Genomic DNA, 16,235 nt, shown 5'->3' on the forward strand with positions numbered 1-16,235 from the left:
TGTCTACCCTACAAGCCTTGAGTCACTTCCTGTGTTTTCTTTTTCCCCAGGTAAGCTCCTGACTCACAGCCCTCTTTTCCTTCCTGTCCCTCTGTGACTCAAGGTCAAAGATGAAACCAACCTGAGGGTCAGAAGAAAGGCTAGGGGACCTGGCTTGGGATAAGTGCCCCCCTCATCTCTGTACCTCCCAATCCTCAGTCTCCCCATCCTTGACACTGAGTTGGCCCCAGCACCAGGGGAAGCCCAGTTCAAAAGTCACTTCAGTCAGTCCCCTACATCCAACCCAGCCCAAACAAGGATGCCTAATATGTCCCTCCTAACTCCTTTCCTCAGAGGGCAAAGGTGAGTACTTGGACTCCTGTCTCCAGTTTCAGCAGATTCAGCCTTCTCTCCATGGTACTGTACCCCGACCCTGCTCTCACCCTCTTGCATGACAACAAACTTCCTTATGGGTTAAAACAAATCTCATTCCCTCAACAAATGTTTTCCAACTGAATCAGAGTCAAGCTAAATCTCCAGAGTAGGAGTCACCAGCCGAGCTGTCTGAGAAACATGAAACGGAGTCCTCCCCACTGGGGAGACTTTCTCTACCAGACTGCATGAGAGACACTGTTGGTTGTCTACTTGACCTCTGCCCCATACCCCTTTTCTCCACATAGTCCCATATCTCACCAACCAGTCAGGGAAGGCTCATTCCCCCTACCAAGAGTTAACAAAGGTATGAGCACATGGCCTAACCTGGGCTGACGAGACCCTAGTGTAAGTCTGCTGGGGGCACTTCAGGGAAAAAGCTTTGTTGATCTTCAAAGTAGACATGCAGAAGGAGATGGCCCCTCTTCAACCTCTAGGAACATTATGTCTGGATGTGATGTCTGGAACTTCAGCAGCCATCATGTAACCATGAAGGAAGCTATAGCACCTGAGGAGCAAACCAACACCCTGGTAAGATAGAGCAGAAAAACAGACAGAACCTGGATTCTTGATAATGTTGTAGATCCTCTCAATTACCCTCCCTGGAGTCATCATACTTCCAGACTTTTCTTATGAAATAAAATTTCCTGTATTGTCTAAACCATTTTGAACTGGGGTTTCTGTTATTTGCAGTCAAAGGGTCCTGATGATACAGCTGGGTATTTGGGAAGTCTGGCTGAAGAAACCAAATGAGTAGTTGTCAGATGTAGGGTGTGTGGCCTGAAGAGGAAGGAGATCACATTTCCAAACCTCTCGCTCATGTTTAGCCTCATGACATGAGACCCGACCAGCTGGATGCTGAGAGCAGCAGGAAGAATGTGGACCGTGTGTGGATAAAGACATGAGAAACAGGAGGTGGAGTGAGGGGTCCTCTTGGAATCAGTAGCTCAGACGTGGTGAGGGAGAGGTACACAGATGTTCATTGCAGCATTGTTTATAATTGTTTATGATTCCAAAAAGCGGAAACAACTGAGAGTTCATTTATAGAGAATTGGTTAAATAAATCGTAGCATATCCATAGAGTGGAAGCAGGGCCTCAGCAGAGCCCCAGAAGAGGAGACATCAGCTGTATTAGGACGTTTCTGCTGCTTGTAACAAAATACTGGAACTGGATACTGTGTGAAGACAGAATTTATTGCTTAAAGTTTCTGAGTCTGCAAAGTCCAAAGTCTAGGGAACACATCTGGTAAAGGCCTTCCTTGGTGGTGGCTTCAGCAAAGCAGTATATCACACTGCGAGATGGCAGAAGCAGAGAGAGACTCTTACATGCTCTCTTTTTAAAGCCCTCAGAACCACGCCCACAACCACCATTATTAATCCATTAACTAGGGCATGGTCCTCACAATCCAATCACCTCTTCAAGGCCCCACCTTTCAATTACCATAATAGGATTTCCCACCCTCAACAGTTACAGTGGGCATTAAGCCTCGATGACTTTGGGGGGCCATTCAATCCACTGCACCAGCCAAGTGGCAGCCCTAGACAGGTCATGCAGTCCCCCCATTGTGGGCCTCTATCAGAACCTGGTTCCTCACCAGCTTGGAGGGAGGGACCTTAGGCCAGGTTCCTGGTTTGGTTTCTATCACATATTATTTCTTCACATCATGTATTCCATTCCCTGAATCCGCAGCACTGCTACTTCTTTCTTGAGGGCAGGAATCCTCTGTTTATGTCTCAGGGCTGCCCTGGGCCCAGCTCAGTGGTTGGGGCCTGATTACATGGGGCCTAGGAGGAAGGGAGCATCTGCCAACGGCAAGAGAAGGGAAGGACCATCCAGAAAAAAGCAGCAGGGAAGTGGAAATCCCAAGGTTGCTTGAGCAGAATCATTGCCAGGGAACCAGGAGAGGCACAGAAATGGGCAGAGGAAGAGACAAAGAAGCAGACTCTAGAGGGACGGAGACAGAGCCAGGGTGGGAACAGGAGATTCAGTCCATGCAGCACCATGGGGAGGTCACCCACCTACAACCCACAGTAGTACACTTCACCTCCAGACCCATTCGCAGCACACAGAGGTGGCCAGAAACCTGAAATGAATGTTCCACAAAACTATGCTTCCCCCAACTACATGTAAGGCACTCTATTTCTATTCTATCCTGCTTCGTGCTCTTAAAATGCTAGTCACAACCTAGAGAATTAATTTCCTGCCCAACGAACAGGCCATGACCTGCAGTTTGAAAACTCTGCTCTAGGCCAGTGACATTCAAGGTGTGATCTACCAACCAGGCCCACCATGGCCCACTTATGACCAGCCTGGGACAATGTCCATTCACAGACCAAGAGCAGGCATTCAGAATCTTTAATAGCAATTTGACATAATGATATTATGTCTCTTGAATCCCAAAATTAAAAATTGGGGCTTGTACTTTGTATGATTTATTTTATTTTTCTAATAATTCCTTTGCGTTGTATTTTATAATATTATTGGTCTATGACAGATTGGAATTAAAAACAAAAACAAAAACTTGTCCTCCCCCCAGGTAGTTTGAGAAGTGATGCTTTGGAGGATACAGGTTCTGCCCAGAGGCTCCCATTCCAAGATGAGAAACTCCCCTGGCCTTTCCACACTGGGAAGCAGCCTACAGGCATGCTCCTCCAGTATATCCACACACAAATGCTCCCTTCTCTGCCTATCAAAATCCTCCAAAGCTCAATTCAACACCATCTCTCCAGGAAAATTTCCAAAATGGCATCCACCTGCATGCGCTGTTGCTCCCTGAGCTCCCACAATGCACCGCTTGGCCCCTTTACATTATTCCATGTTCTTCTTGGTGGGGCTGGCTGTTGATGGATCCACTCACCATGGATTCAGTCCCCCGGATCTGATGCAACCACAGTGCTTTGCACATCATAGGTTCACCAAAGGTAAGAGAGCGTGAAGGAAGAGAGAAAGAAGAGCAGAGGCAAAGTGAGTAAAGGAGGGAAAAGGAGGGATGGGCCCTGTGGATGGTCACCAGGGATGAGAAGTCTGAATCCAGGCTCTTCTGACACCCCAAAGCCAGAGAAGGGCCCTGGATGGAAATCCTGAATGTATCCTAGCCTAGGTGGTCCAGGAGGACAGCAGGGTAGGGGGCCCGCTGGAGCAGGGAATGGGCAGCTGCTCTGAACCAGGCCCCCCCAGGCACACTGGGGCCAGCCCTGAGGAGGGAAGCAGAGGTGGAATCTGAGATGAACTGGGCAGGGCCTGGGAGCTGAGTGTTTGCCCTCATGGGAGGGAAAGCAGAGTGAGCCCTCTGAAAGTGGTGCTGGGAGGTCTTCACAGGGAGGGCAAAGAGTGGGCTAAACTCAGCCAAACCCTCAAAGGGTCATTTCATCCATCCTCCTGCCTCCATACAAAACTGCTCCTCTGTCCTGGAAGCCCCTGCCATTCCCACATCATTTTGAGAGTGTCTTAGCTTTGGGGTTTTGCGGTGTGACCTCAGGCAAGCTGGTTTATCTTTCAGAGCCTGGTTTTCTCACCCATCAAATAGGGATTATAAACTCTACCTGAAGGACTGCTGTGTGAATGGAGTGACTAGTGCATAGGAAAGCCTGGCAGATGGTGTGTGGTGGTCAGTGCCTGTGCCTTCCCCTTGCCCCACGCTGCTCCCTGGAATGCCACTAAGATTGGAAATTTGGTGTCTTACAATCATGTAGTGTGTCTGCTGTGGACCCGGCAATCTGGCAGAGCCAAGGAGGAATGGGCCATTTGAGATGGAGAGGGGGCAAAGAAGGCTTCCCTGAGGAGGGGAGCTGCAGCCAGGAATTGGAGCCTGGGAAAGGGAGTACAGGAAGAGCAAGCTTCCCATGCAAGAGACCTGGCCTCTGCAATGACTCATGGGAAAGAACCAGCTGGGGTGGGGATGCAGGGCAGACCAACTTGGCCAGCTCCTGGGATAGGGCAAGAGGTGCAGAGTGGGCAGCTGGCAAGGGGGGCGTTGGGTGCCATTCCTCAGGGTTGGCAGGCCTGACATGCTCCTGGCCCTGCCCAAGACTGGCCCCTGCCTCCTGCCTGGCAACAACAGGTAGGTTCTTAGAGGAACCCCCACTGAGCCAGGTGAGCAGCCCTGGCCTCAAGAGCAAGGTTGCCAGCTTGCCACCAGGAACTGGCAGTCAAGCTGGCAGGCAGGGACAGGGACCAAGGCTGGGAGATTGGAACAATATGCTTTGTGTGCACTGGCCACAGTGGGGCTGGCTCTTGTGACTTTCTCAGAATGAGTGGGGGTGCAGAGGCAGGGCTGGGGCTGCCCCTCCACCCAGAGCAGCAGCAGCCCCCACCCCTGCAACTTCAGCCAGACCCTCCACAGCGTGCTCCACCTCAGCTCTACCAGCAGCTCCTTCACACTCACACACACCCTCATCCTGTGCTGAGCATGTGAGCGTGCATGCACACACACACACACACAGGTCACCTAGTGTCCAGTGGGTTTATGGAGAGAGGGGGTTCTCCTTATACCAGACAGCACAAAAAGGCTAAGATGTGAGGGTTAGAGGAAAACAGACACAGAGAAACACAGAAAGCCTGATGGGAGAGTCAGGGCCAGAGAGGGACAGGAAGAAAAAGAAAGAGACAGAAAAGGGGGTACGGGGGTGAGGATGTGCTTGGGGGGAGGGAGAGGACAAGAGAGAGCCACAGAGGTAGTGAGAGGAAGGACCTCAGAATTGGAGCAGGGCACTGCCCTGTAGGGTCCCAGGGCTCCAGTGGTGGGCAGGGGTGGCCTCCATCATCATCCCTGCAGGACTTCCCAGCCCTCAATCACCCACACTGGGATTGCCACCAGGAAAATTCCTAAACCCTCTCTGCCTCTTGTCACAGTCCCCTCTCCCTGCCTCTTGTCCCAGTCCCCTCCCCACATCATTCTCTGGTAAAACATTTGGGTCTCAGCCACTGCTTCGAGGGGCAGGAAGGCCCTTCCCTCTGCATGTCTGGAGCTCCCAGGCTCAGCATTCAGGGGCTGGGGAGCAGGCCCTCGGCTTCCGCACAGTGCTCCACATGGCTATGTACACTGCAGGCCCCATGTCTACTGCCCCTCAGTGTGAGCGGATCTCACTGGAGGCTCGGGCACAGCAGACCTCCAGGGGCACTGACTTGGCCCCTCACTCACAGGAGCCGCCAGCATTTGGCCAACATAGCTCCATTTTCTCCCTATAATGCATCGCCTTGCATTTGGAGAAAACGCCCCTCCCCTGCTTTCCTGGCTCATCACATCACCCCAGGACCCCTGGTGGTTCCCATGGTCTTGGCTTTTCTCCTTTCAAGGAACTTAATTGCCCTTGCACACTCAGAGCGTCCCATCCCCAACTCCTTCATAAGCTCAGGGAAGATGAGGACTGGCCAGAGAACAGGCTGGGCACCTTCCTCCTCTCTTTCCTGCTTCTCAACCAGCCCCCACTCCATGACGAAATAGTGTCCCCAATCCCACCAACAGTTTGGAGGTGAAACATTTGCAGAGGAGGCTTAAAGCCTAACTACTGTATGCTCTTTACCCTTCTCTCAGCTGGGCACAGGGCTCCCCCTTAGAGAAACAACTGTACTGCCTTTCTTCTAGAAACTTGAAGCTGTACAGGGCTTCAGTGCCTGGCCCATTAGTATGAATTCCTCCAATAGGCCAGGTATGGAAGGCAATAGCCAGGCTGCTGGCTGGGCCCAGGCTCTCTGAATCCTCTCAGACCCTGCTGAGGAGGAGGGCTAACATGCACAGTGCCCCTGGCCAGGCCACCTGCAGCCCCCATTTCCACCTTCCTGTTCCCCAGCACTGCCAGGGGCCATCAGAAAGAGAGTGGGCGAGGGATGGGGAAGGAAACTAAGACCTACAAGGAGGCAGGGTAGGGGACAAGACAAAGGAGACCAAGAAGGAGGGAGGAGAAGACAGGACCAGGGAAAGACAGAGAGAGAAAGGGAGAGGTACAGAAAGAAAAAGAGATAGACAGAAAGAAACAGGACCGGAGGGCATGGGCTCCCCCCAGCCCCCTCCAGACCTCTCAACATGATCTAAGACCTTAATCAATCCTGGAGATCAGGTAGAGGCTTGGCCTGGCGATTGAGGATGAAGCTGTCTCCCTGAAGCTAACCCCATGCCCTGGACCCAGCCCCAGTGGCCCAGGACAGTAGCTGCGGCAGGTAAGGGCTAGGGAATGCCTCTGCCTGGGCCTATGGGAGATGGGGAAGAGAGACTGCCAGCCCCCTGGGTGATCCATCTCCACCAAGCATGTGCAGAAAGCAGCAGGAGAAACTAGGATTAGACAACAGAGAGAACAGTAATGACAGCTAGGGCCCCAGGACTCATTCCCCACAGGGCAGGGAGAGGCTGAGGGGGCAGGGAAAAGAGGAATCCACGAGGAGGAGCTGATGTCCTCCCTGAAGGCTGGGAATGAAGCACAGGCAGCCCAGTCCTCTCCCATCTCCCTCCACCCCGAGCCATGAGTCAGGGATTCCGTGCAATTTTGAATTCCTGCCTTCCTTTGGGCAACGACACTTGACACTCTCCTGGGTTTTCTCTCCCGCCACAGAAGTGAAATCGTCAACCATTCTCAAAGACTCCTTTCTCCATGGTCCCTGCCCCTGCTTTCCTGTGAGTCATGGCAACTGCAGAGCCCCTTCCAGCCTAGAGAGGTCTCGTGCTCCAGGCCTTGCACATGCTGCTCCCTCTGCCTGGAACCCCCTTCCCAGCACCAGCTTCTTCTCATCCACTGGAAACCAGTTTAAATGGCATCTGCACAGCTAGCCAGTCCACAAGAGCCTGCCACAACACCGGGCATATAGCAGGCACCCCCTGAGTGACTGTGAATGAAGCAGTGAAGGCAGGAGATAGTATGGGGGGAGACGCCTCAGGCCCTGGCCTCAGAGAGCCCCCCTCTGATGGTGGAGACTCAGCCTCTGCCTCAGGGAGCCCCTGGGTGAGCAGAGCTTACGACTTAATGAAAGGAAAGCTCTGCCTGGTGCCTGCAGCAGCGTCCCCTGAACCTCATCACAGGGTAAGCCTTCTCTACGGCCAGTGCCAGCCCACACCTGCTACAAAGGAGGGATCAGTCAACACTTCTGGGAGGGAGGAACAGTGGAAGGAGGAAGGGAGGGAGGGAGGAGGAGGGGCTCTCACGACCCTTGGCTTTTCTTTGAGAGACGTACTCTGGTGGAGGAGCTCCCTGGTGACCAGGACCAACTGGGCCTTTTCCATCTCTGCCCCCAACGCCAAGCATGGAAGAACACAGAGGGGATTCTTGTGACTTGTTTGAGAACAGAATTGAGCTGGAGGACTAAGCACTGAGAAGCCAGGCTTCGGGTAGGCCTGGGCCCCAGTGACAAGGCTGTCCCAGTCTGCAGATCCACAGTGAGTGCAAGTGGAAGAGGGAGGGAAGGGAGAATGCCAAAAGGGCCAGGCAGGGGCAGCCGGGGCAGCTAAGGTCCACCTGGGGCTCATTGACGGCCAAGCCTTCAGGGTGCCCTTCCAGAGGAGGGCTACAGGGGAGGCCAGGCAGGGATGAGGCTCAGAGCCCTTGTGGGATCTGAGCCTGGGAAGGAGGGAGAAGCTGAGAGGTGGGGGAAGACACTCCTGCAAAGAGGAGTGAAGCCTCCCCTCACCCCCGGCCCAGCATTCCTCCAGCCTAGCATGAGCTTCTTGTAAGGATCGGGACTGTTGTCTCAGGAAGGCACGTGAGTTTCCATGAGTGAATCTTTTCCATCTTCAAACCAAAACCTAAGTGCCCAGTGCAGCAGGCAAAGTTGCCACTTCTCTCTCTAGAACAGCAAAAGCCTTGAAGGCACTGGGGAGAGACCCGTGGCACGGGCACCTCTCAACCCTTCAGGTTGTGCTGGGGGATGGCTGCTGTGGCTGAAGAGGAGGAAGAGGAGACAGGTCAGGGTGGGAGACTTTCTCCTGAGTCCCCACTGGGCTCCATGTTCTGCTGTGCTATCCCTGCCCCATGAGATGAAGTGCTGGGGGTCAGGGCTAAATGGTGGGGATGGGATTTAGATGCTGGGGAAGGAAGCAAAAAGTCAGAGACTTCCTGGGTCCATGGCAGGTAGGAGCTAAGTGCCAGGGCTAAGTGTTGAGGCATGAAACTGGGGTTAAGCAGGTCCTTGGCCCACCCCATCTACCTAGTCCTTAGCTGGCCATCATTTGGGAAGTGATGCATTTATCTAACCAGCACTTCTATAGTGCAAGATAAAGCATAAGTACCTTACAAATATTAACTCACTGAATCCCCAGAAGAAACCTATGAGGACAGCACTACTGTCATCCCCAGTTACAGATGGGGAAACTGAGGCCCAGAAAGGTTACCTGACTTGCTCAACATCACACAGCTGGAAAGTAGCCAAACCAGGTTTCAAACCCAGGCATAATGTTGCCCTAACTGAGCCCTGCTGCTGCCACGATTTCAAGGCCTGGCAGGGGCCAGAGAAAGTCAAAAGTCAGAAGGCTGAGCCCAGGGATAACATCCTTCCTTCAGGAGCTTCTCCCAGCCAGGGCTAGAGGAGTCAGGGAAGAGTGTGCAGCCGATGTAATTGCTCCCCTTGTTGGTGGGGTGAGGAGTTGGCCCAGGGGGTGTGTCTGTGATGACAGGGGCCTGGGCCAATGGCAGGGCCCCTGCCTCCCCCAGCTTGCCACGAGAAAGGAACCTTCCAGGGTATTTCTACAATCTTGAGGAGAAAGCTGGGCGGGAAGAAAAGTTGGCTGAAAGCAGACCAAACTAGCAACTTGGCTTAATAATCGAATCCCAGTTCTCCTAAGGGCCAGGGCTCCCTCCACGATCCCCTTGCAGGAAATCCAGGCCAGGCCTGGGGCTGGGAACTGTGAAGCCCCACAACCCCCTCTCCCAAACTCCGACTCCTTATCAGAGCCCAGAAGTGGAGTTTATTTCCCCTGAAACCTGCAACGGCCCCTCCCCAGCCCCCAGGCCCACTCTGGCTGGTTGGGTAGAGAAAACATTGGGTCCTCCCCCAACTGTAAGAGAAGAAGGAGGATCCCAGAGATGGGAGACTGTATTTTCCACCCTGAATCTGAGGCTGTGTGGGTTGGAAAATGAATGGCGCTGGAGGGGGCAAGGGCTGTCCTGAAAAATGCCAGACAGAATGGCTGGGGGAAGGGTGGGGCCAGGTGGCACAGCTTTGGACTCTACGGCTTCCCCACCATTCACATAACATGCCCCAGAAAATGAAAACTATCAAGAGGAGAAGGAAGATCAAGACCTAACATGCCCAGGTAACACTGAGGAATCCTGGACAGTTAATTCAGTGTTGACATCTGGAGACTCCAGATCCATGGAAAAAGAGAAAATCCTGAATATGTCTATTCCATCCATTCAGCCAACCAAGAAATATCCGATTAACAATGTTATCTGTTTTCTTGTGACACTTGTGTAAGTTCCCTTTTATTAACCTATCTTGTTTTTGGTAACTTGTAATCAGTTGACCCAGGCAAACTAATTACCCACAGAAAATTCCTGTAGTCCCCTGTATTCTCCTTTTTACTTAAAACCAGAGTAGATGCATATTTTATTTCTGCCTCTTTGGCATTACCATTGTAGGCAGGTATTTGATAGCAGGAAAAGTAAGTAAAAAAATTTCATATCATACTGTATTATTGAGAAAAAGAGATGTTGAAGATACAATACCTCAAAGAGTCTGTGATGACTCAAGAGCCTGTGTTCACTTGGCCACTGTATGTAAATTTCAGTAAAATTTATGCAAAAGTGAAAAAAAAAAAAAAGAACTAGGGGTGGGGCGGGGCGGCTTTGGACTCTTTATGGCTTCCCCACCACTCACATATATACACACACACACACACACTCACACACACATTCTCCCATACCCACACACACACACACATTCACACACACCCATGTGCTCAAACATACTCATACACACACCCGCACACACTCACATACACATTCACACACTCATGCACTCACATACACTTACACTCAAACATTCATATACATATTGTCACACCTCCACACACTCATAGATACACACCTACACTTACATGTACTTATACATTCACACACTCATACATACACTCATGGACACACACAAAATTATATACACACCTACACACACTCGGAAACTTAGGTACACACACATACACCCATCGCACACTCTAACACTCATACACATATATTCACCCACTCATATGTACACACCCACACACATATGTATATACACTCACACAATGAGGCACACTCAGACACTCATAAACATTCACTGTCACACACACACTTATCCCTCAGGGGATTAGGACCCAGCTAGAAAGGAAAAGGGACTTCTGGGAGGATGGCATGACTGGTGGCTGCCAAGGGGTGGGCAGAAGCCTGGGACTGGGTGGGGAGCCCAAGAGTAGGGGTGGTTCTGGGGCCACCATGCAGAGGCCAGAACTGTGAATGAAGTGGGCTCTGCTCCTGCCCCTCCCGGGGCCTGCCTCTGGCCAGGTCAGCCTCCATCCCAGCATTGTCTCAGGCACCTCGGGCAGGGTTCCCAGGGCTGGCTGAACTGGCAGCCTGGCCAATCAGCCCTACTCTGCCCTCCCATTCCCCTCTCCCCTTGGAGGGGGGTGTGGGGAATTTAGGGAGAAGGAAGCTTCCCCAAATCCCTGGCATCCCAGCTTCCACAGGAGCCTTTCAGAGGAGCTCAGGTCTAGGGTCTAGATCCTAAAGCCCCAGTCTCCACAATCTCCCACCCCATCATTCTCAGGGCAGGAAGCCTTGGAAGTCTGCCCACCCCCACCTGTCCCTTCACCATGACATTCATTTCCACCCCCAACCCTGGTGTCCCATCTGCCCCCCTCACAGGCTGGGCTTAGTCTGGGGCAGGCTGTCTACCTTCCAAACCACCTGCCCTCACCCAAAGCAATGGGAATCACATGCATTTTAGTCTGAGTGTGTGTTTGGGGGAGGAGGAAGAGGCATCAATGGATTGATCTGAAGCAGCTCCTTCTCTGAGAACTGGCTCTTCCCTGTCCCCTCCACGATGATCCCCACTGCTCCTGGCAGCCTTCACCCAGAACAGGGCCCCTCACCTCTCCCTGCTGGTGCCAGAGGGCTGGGCCACTATCACAGTGGCTGCATTCCTGCCAGAAGAAGGGACCCTGTGGGCAAGAAGACCAGCTATCACCCAGACCCAGATGGCCAGGCCCTGTGGGGTAACAGCCAGAAAGCCACCATGCTGCCTTCAAAGGGCTTGTTCCAGGAGGAGCTCCTCCCTGTCCTGGAGCTGAACCTGGACAGTTCGGGCGTCCTCCAACTTGTTCTCTTCCTGTACCAAAGGTATTTTCCCAAAGCACAAATCAGATCCCATCCAGCCCTTACTTAAAACATTTCAAAGCTTTCCCAGTGCCCCACAGATAATTCCTTAACGTAGCACACACGGGATCTGCTGTTGCTCCTTGCTTCCACTGCTCCCCCATGCCATGAGCTTCATCCACCAAAAGGAACTCCCACCCCCAAATCCAGGATGCTCTCCTCTCCTCCCAGCTTACCCAGCAGGTCTCAGCTTCACCTTCCTTGGAAGACTTCCTAGATCCACCCCTGAGTCTGAAGCCAAGGCCCCCTTTCTACCCTTGAGGTCCCTGCGTCTCTTCTCTCCTGGCACTGATCACAGTGTGTTGGGATGGCCTGTTTGTTCCTCAGCCTTCCTGTCTCAACCAAGAGCTCTAGGAGGGAGGTGACACATCTGTCTTACTCGTCATTAAGCCCCAAGCACAACACTTGGCACAGAGGAGGTGTGGGATAAATACAAATGAATGAATGAATCAATCAACAGCCTGTCACTACCCATTATGTACACCTCTTCCAGGGCTGGCCTGAGGCCAGCATGTCCACACCACTCTGCTCGTGCCCCTCATCCCATTGCTTCATACAGCACAGTAAGGCTGGCTCCCCACACTCTGGGATGAATCCCCTGGACAGTCCCCTCCCTGATCCAAGCCCCACCACCCTTCAAGGAAGGCTCAGCTCCAGCCTGGGACAACACCCCAGGAATCCCTGACTGCCTCCACTCTTGCTCCACTACCTCACCTGCTCTAAACCTCTGCAAAGCCCTTTGCTGGGGCAGCTCTTTGGCTTGTATTTGTACTATGATGTACCTTTTTGAGTGGGTTCATTGTTGGCTCCCAGAAGGCTCCTGGACTCCCCTGAAGAGGGGCACTGGCAGACAGAACTGACAGATGCTACCTGGACTGTGCTTTGAGGCAGGCCCTGGGCTGGGTCCTCTAGAAAGGCAGCCCAACCTGGCCTGGTCTGCAGAGAACTGGGTGTGGGTGCGGGCTTGGGAAGCCAGGGGCTCTGTGGTTTCCTTCCTCACCCTTAGGCCCTGCTGGGGAATGCCAGGACCTGGAAAACGAGTCCCCAATGTGGAAAAGAGAGGGGATATCAGCTGAGCAGGCAGAATCTAAGAAGAGGAAAGAGTTAAGATTGGGGCATCAGAAGTCAGACTCCCAGCCCTCAGGCAGGAACCCAGATGAATCAGGAAGGAGTCCTGCCAGGAGAGGAGAGAGTGAATGGAAGGCTTCTCCCCATCTCCTTTGCAGCTGCTCATCTGAGGTGGCTTCTATGGAGGCAAAGGGCTTATTGTAAAGGTGGGGTTATGTGTGCACCTGCCCCAACCCCCTGGAGCTCTGCCTGCTTCCTGTACCACCTCAACAGCCTCCTGTCAGTGGCTCAGTCACCACCACCCTCAAGTCACTAGTGCTCTCAGTACCAGTCAGCAGAGGTTAGATACCCACCTAGTACATGCTAGGTGGCTGGCCCTGGCAATGGGCCACAAGTACAGCAGACCTGGCACTGGCTGACCAGAGGGTTCCTTGCACAGATACTCTCATCCTTCCCTCCCCTGCCCAAGCATACACATTTTCAAGCTTGCCAAGCCCTAAAGCTGGAGCAGAAGCCATTTGACAGGAGATGGGACTTAAGGATGGGATTTAAAAAGTTGGTCTAGTTCCACTGGGCAGCCACGAGATGGGGAGCTGGGACCCTCACTCACATGGACCATCCATGCTGATGCTGTGGAGGACATGCAGGTTAGCTCCTGGCTCCACCATCAACCTGCTGGGTGAACTTAGATAAGCCTCATACTCCTATCTGTAAAGTGGGAATGCTATTCCCTGCTCAAATCACCTCCCGGGATTGTCATGATGATCAGATGACATTGTGCCAATGAAAACTCTCGGTGGACTTTATAATCTACAAAATGAAAAGGTTCTGATTATCATTCTTATTGTCATTGTTATCATCACTGTGATGGTGATGAAGTTGTAGGGAAACTAGCCCTGCTGTCTCATTTAAATACAGCAGCTTCATCTCTCTACAGGATCCCCTTGCTCAACAACCATCGGTGGGCCCCCTTTGCCTAAAGGATAAAGGCTACAATCCATGCTCTAGATGTTCATCTGGCTTGAGCCCATTTTCAAATTTTATCTCCCCTATACTTTAGTCTTCTGGTCCTTTAGGAGTTCCCCCAACACGTTTTTTGCCTTCCTGCCTCCATGCTTTTGCCCATGCTAGTCCCCCCTCCCGGAATACCCTCCCCCATAGCTACCGATTAAATTCACCCCCAACCTTCAAGACCAAACTGTATTACCAACTCTCCCAGGAAGCCTCTTTCCTCAGCTGAGCCAGAAGTCATCTCACCTTCTCTGTAAGGGATTCGGTTTACACCAAATGCCACAAGTTTCTGGTACAGAGTTGGTGCTCATGAAATGAACAACCTCTAAACACTTAACACTCACTGACCGATGTAATCCTCATTACAACCCCATGGTTGTGGTACTATTAGCATCCCCATTTTACAGACAGAAAAACCAAGGCATGGAGAGGCTAAGTACCTTGTCCAAGTGAGTGTCAAACCCAGCAGACTGACTTTGGAGCCCACACGCATGCCTCTAAGCACCACAAGAAACAGAACCACATCTGCATATTCATCTTTTGTCATCCCCCACCCAGCCCAGGACCTGACCCTGAGCAGGTGTCAGTAAATATTTGTTGGTTGCAGCACTCACAACACACCTCAAGCCTCCCGTGCATGCTCACTGTACTGAGCCAGGACCCCGCTAAGCCCAAGGACCTGTGGCTGGCTCAGAGGGGCTCAGGAAATGTGGTTGAATGCCTCTGCTGGCCTGCAGATCCACAGATGTCCTCATGCATCACAGTGCCAGACTAGGTGCGAAGAGATGGGTGGCAGCCCTTTGGCTAGCAGCACGAGGCTGCCTGGTAGCACACTTGCTGACTGAGATAGACGCTGGATGAGGTCAGTGATGAACCCACCCATTGTGGTCATGACTGGGAAGGGAAGCAGGCAGGGCCATCAAAGTCTGAATGCAAGGGACTCTAGAGACTACCTAACCCAATTGTTCACTCCCATTTAACAGATGAGAAAATTGAGGCCCAGGAGTTGGAATGCCTTGCCTGAAGCTGAAGAGCACAGCAAAGGTTTGCAAAGGCACCAACGTTTCTGGGCCTTTCCTCCTTACCCTGCATGGGGGCCTGGGCCCCCTGCACTTTCCTTGGAGAGCTTGAGAGTTAGCCCCATGCAGCCCGGTGACCAAGAGGTCAGAGCTCTCCAGTAATCCCAGCACTGGAGAAAGGGGTGCCCTCGGCAGCTTCGCCAGGCAGCTGTACCCAGCCAGCAGCAGGCCCTTCAGAGAGAATTGGGAGTGAAGTTGGGAGAAGGCCAGCACCTAATTGTGGAAAATAAATCAGCGACATCTAAACCACACAGTCGAAGAAAGGCCAGTTGCACACAGACATGTTTCCTTTTGTGCTCTTGCTCACCAAGTTTAATGGTTAATTAAAAGCTGTGAGTTATATAAGTTATGTAGATACCAAAGAAGGAGTTGGAATGAGCTGTTGAAAATAATCCACTTACTGAATGGCTTTTGGAGTGGAGAGGGGTCTCGGAAAAGCAGGCAGCTGAGAAGGGCAAGTGATCCCAAGAGGGCAATCAAGGCAAAATTGTCCCCTGGTGACAGCTCTTTGGATCTGCAGACACAAGATTCCTGGGGTTTTTAGAAAAGGATGTCTGTTCAAGTTGCTGATTCTTCAAAAAAATCACATGGAAAGTCAAAAATGATGCCATGATATTGATTTCTCAGTTTAATAATGAGATAAAACCTTCCATATCTCTGACCCTGAGCTACTTGAAGGCAGAAGTGTGCCTCCCCTCTCAGACTGGGGCTCCCTGAGGACAGGGCTGTGTCTCCCTCAGACTGGGGCTCCCTGAGGATGGGGCTGTGTCTCCCCTCAGAATGGGGCTCCCTTAGGACAGAACATCAGGCTAGGTCGGAGCTGCATCTTCTCCCTAAGACTAGGATTTCCCTGAAAACAGGGGCTTGTGACCCCCTGTAGATGGATGGAGCTATTTCTCTCCTCTCAGATTAGGTGCTCCCGGAGGCAGAGGCATTAATCATTAAATCAACCCCACTCTATCCCACCAAGTTGGGTTAAGGAACCAGAGACCTGTGGGAAAATGTCAGGACACATCCTGGTATCAGAGTGGGAAGGGTTAAGAGAAGGCTTGAAAACTATAGTTCTCAGGGACACCTTTCTCATTAGCTGGCCCTCCGAGTCCTGCCTGCTGCCAGGGCTTGGTTTGTCCTCTGATGGTTTCCAGCTGACAGCTGGGCCTCCTCCATTCTGACCCTCAGGCAGTGGTGTCCTGTAATGACCCCATCACGGGTACCCCCAGCCGCCCAAGCCAGGCAGGATTCTACATCAGGATGGAGTGGGATTCAGGAGGGAGGGAGCAGCCCTGCCATAGGGAGAAAGCAGGACACAGAGAGAGTGGGGGGATGCTAGGCTCT

General features: G+C 52.3%; 1 long non-coding RNA gene across 1 annotated transcript in view; it reads right to left on the minus strand.

Annotated features, from left to right (window-relative positions):
- Nucleotides 1-16,235, minus strand: part of LOC134378381 (uncharacterized) — a 71,784-nt gene that overhangs the window by 2,352 nt on the left and 53,197 nt on the right. The window contains exon 2 of the long non-coding RNA XR_010023633.1: nucleotides 739-919. This is a non-coding gene — a long non-coding RNA (uncharacterized LOC134378381). The remainder of the gene's footprint in view (nucleotides 1-738; nucleotides 920-16,235) is intronic.

This window comes from Cynocephalus volans, chromosome 5 (assembly GCF_027409185.1).
Source record: "Cynocephalus volans isolate mCynVol1 chromosome 5, mCynVol1.pri, whole genome shotgun sequence".
NCBI classification, from domain to species: Eukaryota; Metazoa; Chordata; class Mammalia; order Dermoptera; family Cynocephalidae; genus Cynocephalus; species Cynocephalus volans.